We start from the raw sequence: 10,950 nt of genomic DNA on the forward strand, positions 1-10,950 counted from the left end.
TTCTGTCCCTTTCCCACTTGCATGCATTTGTGTGTGCCTTTCCACTCTCTCTCTCTCTCTCTCTCTCTCACTCTCTCTCTCTCTCTCTGTCTGTCTCTCTTGCTCTCTCTCTCTCTCTCTCTCTCTCAAAATTATCTAAAAAGGGATGTATGCTATCAGGGTTCTCCAGAGAAACAGAACCAATAAGTTTATAAAAGGAGATTTAACATGAGGGATTGGCTCTTATAATTATGGAGGCTCCGAAGTCCCACAATCTGCCATCTGCAACCTGGAGACCCAGGAAAGCTACTGGTATAATTCAGTATGTATCTGAAGGCCTGACAACCAGGGGACTGATCATGTAAATAAATTTGAGGGCAAGAAAATATGACATGACCCAGCTCAACAGTGAGCCATGGAAAAAAAAGGGGTAAATCCCTCCTTTCTGCCTTTTGTTCTATGCAGTTCTCAAGGGATTGGATGATGCCCACTCACATTGGAGAGAGCAATCTACTTGACTGAGTCTGCAGATTCAAATGCTAATCTCACCCAGAAATACCCTCACAGACTCATCCAGACTCATCCAGAAATAAGGTTTAATCCAGGCACTTCTTGGCCAGTCAAGTTGACATATATGTGGATGATATCACCACCACAGGAAAAGATTTATTCAGTGGCTTCCAGGCAGTAGTGAGCAGGAAGGGAGGGGTGTGGGGCTTGGGCTCAGGCTTGGGGTGTGTAGCACTGTCAGGTTACAAACCAGTGAAGCTGATGGCTCAGAAAACTAGCTGTTGCAGTGACTCAGGCAAGGGGTAGCTTCGAGAGAGAGTGCATTGGTGCATAGAGGTATCTGATAGGCTAGAACATGTCTGAGAGCACTAAAGGAGGCAGTCACGCTGCATGCTGGGTTGGGAAGAGACACATATCAGTAAAATATAAAATGCATTTAAAAGAATTAATAACTGAATTTCAAGTGAGGGTTCAAGGATCTGCTGGTCATAGCAGGCATGTTTCATTTGTTCCTGCTACATATCCTTTGAACCCTGTTCTCATATCACATCAGCTGTTGGAGTTTGGGGAAATAAAAAGAACACAGAAGGTTCCCAACCTTGAAATGTAATAAAAACTACTGGAGTAGATCATTTTTGCTGTCTCCCCTCCACTTTCTAATATTGTGTAAACCATTCTCCTAAAGCAGAGCTCCAAGAACAGAACTTCTTGGGTTTAGGTTGGTCAGCAAATCTTTAACTAGAGGAGGAAAATGAAATATAGATGTCTTGAATTATAGCACTATTCAGAAAAGAGCCCTCTTTACAAATTCCTTTTGAACCAAAAGATTGTTTAATCTTTACTGACTGATGGAAAATGATTTTAAAAGGAGAGAGATGCCTTCTATTCTCCTACCTCCATAGCTATTAGAATTCACATTTATAGCAACTTTTTGTCTTCTCCAGAAGAAAACCTTTATTCACCTTGTAAGAATAGTCAATGTAATATTAGCCTTCTCAGCTTTCCTGGTAAGCTGCTAGAAAGGACTTCTGTATATTTCTATAAAGTCTGTAAGTGTGCAGGCAGAAGCTTTGGGCATCGGAAGCAACATTCACTATGTGGGAAAATTTGAGACTTTTATCCAACTACCATTCAGCTTTGCTTTGAATATTGTATAAAAACAATAAAGATTCACTCTAATATTAAAAAAACAATCTTTGCAAATATGTAATTAATTATATACCTCTGAGTAGACAGCGTATGTAACTGAAACAATGGAAAACAAAACATGATCTTATATTACTTAGTGAAAAATTTTAAGGTGACAGGCATTTATTATTTTGTGAGAATGAGAGCTAAAGATTGGCTGAAAATAGAAGGTAAAAACTTTTGCCTCTTTTTTTAATGCCGTGGCACCATTTAAAGCTTTTTTTTGTTATTGTTACGGTATAAGCTGTGCAAAAGGGAAAAAATATGATTTCTAATCATATGATTTCTAAGGATTTCTAATCCTTGGGTTGTTTTGTGTCTAATATATGTTAAGAATTTTATTTTATTTTAATTTTATATTTTAAATTCCAGTTAATATACAGTGTTATATTAGTTTTCAGTGTACAATATGGTGATTCAACACTTCGCTACATCACCCAGTATTCATTATGACAAGTATACTCCTTAATCCCCATAGAATTATGTTTTCATGATAATATCATATGTATGTGTGTGTTATAGATAACATGCTTTACTTGCAACAATATGTATCTTTACTCAAAACTAAGTTTTCTATATTCAATTTTAATAAAAATGTCTATCAGTACTATCTCAGTATATTAATAGGTATTTTTTATAGTTTAAGATTTTGACTTCCTTGAATGTCTATAGTTTATGGCCATAATATGATTGCTTAATATTTTGGAGATTCTCTTCTAAAAATATAAAAAAATCATCACTCATATCATAGGTCTTCTTTGACTAACTGGAAAGATTGATCTATCAAAAAAGGTGGGTTTAACTTTTAATTAGGAAGAAAAAATTAAAATTCCTTAGTTGCATTAAGAACAGACTGGTAGTACAAGTTCAACTTTAGCAGTTAGGGGGGTTCATTTTCCACTATTCCTGGACATCTTTTTTCTTCCTCCTAATTATGAGAATGTCCGTGCAAGACTGAGAAATTCAATCAGAAGATGAAATACTGAAATAAGTTCTTTTCGTTGTTGTTCTATTGACTTGAAATCGAGACACAGTTTTCTGATTCTTACAATAATGAGTCAGAGTCCTTATTTTAAGAAGCTCAAGTAGAATATTTTTGGATAAAATGCTGAGTGAATTACCACTTTCAGAGTTAATTAGCAATGCCTGTGTCTGCACAGAATTATTACTTCATTTCTTTTAACTAAAATAATTGGTCGCTTCCAACAACAGATTCGAAAGATTTTAGCATCAAAATGAAAAAAGACAAACACTGTTTACATGCATTACATAACTATTGGGACTGAATTATCCACTGTATTGACTAAATGACCTAATTAAGAGCTGGGTTTAGTGTTTTGTCTACATAAAGTGACCTTCCAAGTACAGCCTGCACATGGAGAGTGGAAGGCCAATGTCCCAAGACACTCATTTTTTTGTGAGGACAAAGCCTTGTTTTGGTGAAAAGGTAGCTTCTTGCCTTTAGTGTCACTAGTTGTGCCTAAGCATGTGTTCTCCTTTTATTTCAAAAGGAAATAAATGTATCTGTATATACCCGGGAAATGACATTTCTAAGAGTAAGAATGACACTACCTTGGGAGCTAAAGAGTGGTCAAAAAGCCTTTCATGTTTTATAATTTTGGAGTCCAGCCTGAGTGAACTGTTGGCCTCATTTCAAGAGCTATGTCTGTACCACTTTGTCATGTGGGAATGGCAAATGAAATATTTAGGAAGTGCTTTTGGAGACCTCCACATATTTGGATATTTTTTTATCTCCTCTTTCAGACAAAACATCTGAACAAATGAATGCAGATGCTCTCCTAAATTGCACAAATTTGAAAGCTGAACCACATACTTTCAAAGTGAACGGGTAGATTAAAAGAAGTACGGTATTATGTTTTCCTCTGGCCCTGCTTCTAGAGGTTTCATCTCCCTTCAGACCATGTGTACATGTCAGGAATTGGCTATCAGTTCATTGTTATCAACTCTCTTAGAAGGATTCATTAATTTTATAACACAACATCTCTTTGCGATGAATAGTTCTGCAAACTAGGAGCTTCATTTTTTTCATCTCGAACCTGCTTGGCATGCTGCAGGATTCTTTGGGAATAGAGTTTTGTGGGATGAGACTATTCCCATTTTAAATAACCCTCGCATCTGTTCATGCAGCATCATCAGTAAAGCAAATAATAAACCACTCTCAAGAAAACCTATAAAAGACTCCTCTTCCCATCCAAGCTGGAACATAATCCTCCCAAAGATCATGGTAAATGATTGTGGCTATTAACTGGTCAAACCATGGAAGAATGGAAAAGATGTCTGAGCCATTGGATCTGGCAAACCTGGGTTCAAATCCGAAATCTTGGAACTGTTCATCTTTCTGAATTTTAGTTTTCATGTCAGTAAAATGGGACAACGGTGTCTCCAGCATAGAACTGACATAATAATCACATGAGATGATATATGTAAAGGGTGAGTGTACATTCTCAGTTATTGGTAAGTAGTTTAGCCAACAGTTTTATCAGTTAGAATGCTTAATGTTCTAGGTAATGAAAATCCAGCTTAAGTGGCTTAATAAGATGATTTACATGTCATATGACAAGAAGCCTGGAGGTAAAACAAATCCAAGGTTGGTGAATTCAGTAATATGGTGATGCTGTGGAGATTCAGGTCCTTCCAACTTTCCACTCAACCACTGTAAATATTCTCTTGGGCTAACTCTTCTCAAAAGATGATTTCTTTGGTTTTAAGGACATCTTCATCAAGAAATATCCAGAGTCAGAAAGTGGGGCTTTTTAGTACTTACATGTCTTGTCATTGTTCAGAAACCTTTCCCAGGGGCCATCCTTCATCAGTAACTTGGCTAGAATTTTGTTTCATGCCCTTACTCCTGGATCCCCAGTCACTGGGGAGAGAAGTAGGATCACCATGGTCAGCATAAATCAGTCGTGATTTGTCCCAGGGCCTGTTCCCACTTCCTTTGGGGCACCTGGATATGCCTATGTGATTGACGTCTAGGTACTGTTAGCAAGATTTGGAGGGAGAAAGAGCTGTTGGACAGCCCCCCAACTCTGTCTCCTACACAAGTATTATCTTAAACTCCATCGTAGATTTCCATGGTACCAAATGCTGAGAGAACACAAAAGTTGCTCTCTATAAGGCATAAGAATTGAGTTGGAGGAGACAAAAGATTTGAAGCACATTCTAACAAAGACCTACATGGCATAGGGCAGTGCATCTCAAACTCGAATGGACATATGAATCACTTAGGGATCTTAGTAAAATGTAGATTCTGATACAGCAGGTCTAAGGTGGGGCCAAGATTCTGCATTTCTAACAAGCTATATGTGTAGGAAGAGTAAAAGCTGGATGATTCTAGAGTGCTAGAGCGCTTCCCAGAGGTGGCAGGATACTGTGTAGGCCCTACCGCTTGTATGGTTTTGATAGATTGATACAAGATATAATATGCTTTGAGATCTTTTATCAGCACATATTTTTTTATATTTGTTACCTTGATTATACCAGAGAAAATAATGTGGCTGTTAAGATACCAAAAAAGAGTGTAAAGTTTCTGGACTAAAGAGCAGGCTTACTGTGCAGGAAAGCCATGGCTCTTAGGATTACTTGCCCTTCTTTAAATCTTAATGCCTGAAAAAGAAATAGACATAATGACATTATACCTGTATCCTAGAGCAAAGCAGTGAGCTAAATTAATTCAGCCAGAATATGGACATACTTTCACAAATAGGAGCGAGCCTTTCCTTAAAAATAAACAGCTTCTTTGGGTTTTGTTGTTGTTGTTGTTATTGTTGTTGTTATCCCTTACCCCTCAAAGAAGACTACTGTCTTAATTGTTGCACTTTTTCTTTCTTAATGCTATTTGTTTTGTGAATAAGTTAGATGAGTCACTTAAAAAATCATGACTGCAATGAAGGAAATTAAAGAAAACAGTGGAAATGTTCTTCAAATCAACTTCCTCTTAAAAAGTATGTGTATATGTAGGTAAAAAGGTAATTACAATAGTTGAAGCTGACCAGTCAATAGGGCCATGGAAGCAAAACATAGATGTTCCTGAGTTATAATGATGCAACTTTTATTTTCAGGTTGTAACTAGAGATTCCTTGAGAGTTCAAGAACAATAAATCTGTAAGAGATCAAAGGAGAGAATATACAATTATGGAATGTCATTGATTACACAACTAATTTGCAGACTTTTTTGAAAAACATTCCTCTCCTCACCCTGTAAAGTCCATGAGGCTGGTGTTCAGGAATATCTGGGAGGCTCTTCCATTTTTCAAGGGATTCAAATGAGTAGGAATGAGAAGTAGAAAAAAATAGATGGGATCCTATTTCTAAATTCTGGATTCTTCTGCATTTGGTGGATCATACTGTGAATCACTATATTTTACTCTTATGGAGTATTGATCAAATGAAAAAAATGATAAAATTAGGTCATCAAAATAAATTAAGCTTGGATATTAAGATGCTAATTCTGGCATTACAGTGAATTTACTGGTTCTCAGTTTCCTGACTGATAAAATGGGGGAATTAAACTTGACAGTGCTCCCCAAACCTGCTAGCTATCAGGATGATCTGAGAAGTTTGTTAAATGCACAGATTCCTCAGGCCCTCTTGAAACCTTCTGAATGAGACTTCTCAGGGGTGGGGCCCAGGGACTATGAAAAGTGCCTTGGCTTATTTGCATGTAGTCCTCTCACCCCAAGTCTGAAGACCCCACAACTGGAAACTGTTGTGCTAGAAAATCTTTTTAGATTCATTCATCCTCAAATCCTCTGATTTTAATGCAATAGTGAGAGTGGTGACTTCAGAATACAGAATGATGGCAGAGAAATTATTTGGATACCACAACAATAATATTCTTAAATTATCAGTTTACCGTGAAATGGTTTTCACAGTGGTTGGGCTCTGAGGATTTTGCCACAATCTTGCCTTTAGCTCACCTTTGCCTTTGGGAATAGCCACCCATCAGCGCAAAGCTGATTCTAGGGAGAGAGGGGGGAAAGAAATCACTTTATTTGCACTCACAGATCCTGGTCTGTATTTATTCAAGCACAATTAAAAACAGTAGGGCTTCCCAGTTAACATTTGGTAAAGTTCACAAAACATTGTTATTTTGCTTATTGCTTTGAGAAGCCTGTAGGGGAGGAAACATGTTTTGACAAAAGTATTGTCTTAAATCTCCAAATGTGAAATTGTATAATGGTTTATGCATCAGTGTCCTTCTAAGGCACTTTGTGGTCAACTCTGAGGGCCACTTGGGAGTAGAATTGCCTTCTGTGTCTCTTCTTCATTAGCTGCTGTGCATGTATTTCCTAAAAGGACGGGAGTCTTTTTCCAAAAGAATGACGTGTTATTGTGGGAGCTTTGTATTTTGGCGGTGCTTTTACCTTATTGACTGTTAAAAAGATGTCTAGATAAATGAGTGCTGGGTGTAGTATGTAAGTGATGAACCACAGGAATCGACCCCAAAAACCAAGATCACGCTTTACACACTGTATGTTAGCCAATTTGACAATAAATTATATTAAAAAATAAAAACAATAAGTTTTTTTAAATTTAAAAAAAGGTATCTAGAAAAGTTTCATTCTGTGGTGTTAACCTTAAAAATAAAACAGTCATTTTACCATAAAAAATGGGTTTATTTGGGAATAACAGAGAGTTGCAGTTGGAGACATGGAAGCTATGGTAAAAGCACAGGCAAGTCCACCAACATAGGAGAGGGATGGTATTTTCTGGAAAATAAAGAGGAAGTAAGGACAGGTTGTTTTGAAAGGAAGTCCATTGGAAGAAAGCACAGGTTCAGGGTAATGCGGGTTCCCATAGGCTGAATTGCATAGCTAGTCGATTTCTTACAGGAGGTGCAACCTTCATTTTTCCCTGGTGGGGGTTGTAAGTGATGATCCTTCTATTCTTCTATTCTTCTATTGTGGTCTGTAATTGACAATTCTTCCTGTAGGAGATGTTGAGTAGTATGGCTCCCCATTGTAGCCTCCCCTTCTATCATTCTAGCTTCACTTTGTGAGGCTTCCTTTTATTAATTTTCATGGTGAAAATACATATGTACCTCATCAGGTGAATGGGCCTTCTCTGTCTTTGTGCCTTTAAACCAGGCCAATCCCCAGCCCATGCAGCTAGTACCCAGATGCAAAGAACTTTGCTGTCTGGGCTGACTTGTATAATTGTGACAATTATCCTGCTGCCCATCCCCATATCCCACTTTCCCCTCCACTTCATGCCTGCCTTTGCCTGGCTCCTGGCCATCTGCCTATATCTTCTACTCTTAGTCCTGAGGAAGAATGAAGTTAGATTTTGACTGTTGTTTTGTCTCTCTTTTGTAGACTTAGGTTGTACTTGCCTTTGATTGCTACTTCAGGTAACTGAAGAAAATTCCAGCCCTTAATACTACTTCCCAGTTGGGTCTATCCATCCTCCTCCCCTCTTGCCCCACCATCTTCCTAACATTCCCTATCTGTGCCTGTGCATAGAAACTGGACTAGTGTATGGGACGTATATGTATTTGTCTTATTACAGACCTATTGAAGTATGGTAGCTAATAGTAATAACTCACTGTCTCTCAAACTTCAATGTACAGATAAATCACTTGGGGATCTAATGAAAATTCAGATTCTAATTCAGTAGATCTGGGGTGGGCTTCTTTAACAAGCTCCTCAGTGATGGAATGCTGCTGGTCTGAGGACCAACTTTTCCGTAGCAAGGGTATAACTGATCCCAGAGGAAGTATAATATAAAGCAGTGTTTTCAACCTCACTCTGTTGACAGTTTGTGCTAGACATTTCTTTGTTGTGGGACTGTTCTGTGCATTATAGGATTTAACCGTATCCCTAGATTCTGTCTAGTAGATGCCCGTAGTTCTCCCTTCCCAACTGTGACAGTCAAAACTATCTTCAGATATTGCCAAATATCCCTTGGGGGTAAAATCACCCTGGATTCAGAGAACCACTGGTATAGAGACTATTACTAAGGCATCTAGATTAGATTGCTTGCATTCAAATTCTGGCTTACGAACTTATTGGTGAGTTGCCATGGGCAATGTAGTTAACATTTTTGTGCCTAGTTTTCTCCTCTATAAGATGGGAATGATAATAGTGGCTACACTAGACAGTCTTAAAATTGCTAGGAGGATTAAATGATTAAATATCTATGAAATACTTAGAACTCTATGCATGTGTATATCTGGAAGTCAATAAATGTTAGCAAATATTATTATCAACATTTTGCTCTGCCCTGGACTTTTCATTAAGGGATGCTATTTTACTATTGATAAACATATTTTGATCAATCAAAAGAAAATAAGTTATACATATTCTTGAATTAAGACAGTGTGGTTTATTTATAGACTAATACTGGTAAAACACCTTATGAAACCTACACCATGGTATTTTATATTGACTTAATTTAGTTCATCGTGATCCTGTATTCATCATCCAATAATGTCACTTGAACTGTATCTAACAGGAAGGGGGACATATGGCATGCTTCTGTATTTGACTCCTAATAGAGCAGCAGCTAATCTAAACACCACGAAACCCAAGGAAATCTGAGACTGCTATAATTGTCCTGCAGTTCTTCAAACATCTCTCAAAACTTGCTGCCCACACCCTGGTTGCAATAAATACAATAATATTTTCCAGGCTGACAGGAGTACAACTTAATTTAGTTATTCATGTGCCTGTATTTAACACCTAATTAAAGCCACCAGTGTGCTTGGTGGAGTTTTTTTTAAGGAATCTTTCCTTTCTTTATTAACACCTTGGCTAGGGTAAAAAATACTGTAGTTTATTTTGCAGAACATTCTCAATTGGCATATTTGAATGATTTTTTTTCTTAATCACATGCCACTCCCTGACCTTGCACAGAACTTTAAGTAAGATTTCTTTAGCGTGTACAGGTTTCTATGGAGCAGCTAAGTTTATGAAATAAGAAAGTGCACTGTGTCAAAGGAAATATTCACACAGGGCATTTCTACCTGGTGATAGAACAGCTGGTCATTTTAGTGGGAATAAAAGTTGACAGTATTTGATTTTATGTAGATTGAAAACAAATAGATGAAAAGATGAAATTTAAAACTGTTGGGGTGTCTGGGTGGCTCAGTTGGTTAAGTGCCTAACTTCAGTTCAGGTCATGATCTCATGGTTCGTGAGTTTGAGCCCCGCATTGTGCTCTCTGCTGTCAGCGTGGAGCCCACTTTGGCTCTTCTGTCCCCATCTCTCTCTGCCCCTCCCCTGCTCTCTCTCTCTCTCTCCTCCTCCTCTCTAAATAAATAAATAGACATTTAAAAAATAAAGTTCATGGGGCGCCTGGGTGGCGCAGTCGGTTAAGCATCCGACTTCAGCCAAGTCATGATCTCGCGGTCTGTGAGTTCGAGCCCCGCGTCAGGCTCTGGGCTGATGGCTCGGAGCCTGGAGCCTGTTTCCGATTCTGTGTCTCCCTCTCTCTCTGCCCCTCCCCCGTTCATGCTCTGTCTCTCTCTGTCCCAAAAATAAATAAATAAACGTTGAAAAAAAAAATAAAGTTCATTACAAAAAATAAAACTGTTGACTCAATTTTTCACTTTGTGTCACTGCACTGGATCTCTAAGCAAAAATGAAGTGAGATTCATAGCAGTTTCATTTATTATTCAACCACAGTCATGTTTGACCAACGACTGTTGAGCGTTTACTGTGTGCTAGGCTCTGTGTGAAGTCTGTGATGTGCTTTATCTTGACTTGGTCCTCATTCCAAAACAATATGTTAAGGTCCTCTCTTTTCCCCTCCTCATATTATAGTTAAGTAAATGGAGATCTAGAGAGATTAGGTATCTTACCCAAGGTCACAGGGCTAGTAAAAGATAGGCCAATATTAAGACTGAAATATTTAGACTTGAGTGCTCTTTCCCATGATGCTACTTGAAGCAAGCTTTATTGCAGTGATTTTGTTTTAAAACTTCCTCAGTCACACCTGGGATGACAGTAACTACACTGTGAATGTGTTAAATGGAAATTCTCTGGTACTTTTGAAGTATCATGTAATTCACATAAGAAAAAAATAAATATATTCTGCTTGGATATCATTGGCTCATTGCCCAATCTCATTATCTGTTGATATTTTGAAGACATCTCTAACAATATCTTGACTTCTTGGGAGTACTTCCCTTACTTGATAGAATACTGTTTTTGCTCTCTGTTTTCATTTTTATAGCAAGGGGAGACCAATTTGCTGCTTTACCAACTATCCTCTTTTACTTATTAACACGACTGTAAATTTAGAGCTGGT

The sequence above is a fragment of the Prionailurus bengalensis genome, chromosome C1, assembly GCF_016509475.1.
Source record: "Prionailurus bengalensis isolate Pbe53 chromosome C1, Fcat_Pben_1.1_paternal_pri, whole genome shotgun sequence".
Classification (NCBI taxonomy): domain Eukaryota; kingdom Metazoa; phylum Chordata; class Mammalia; order Carnivora; family Felidae; genus Prionailurus; species Prionailurus bengalensis.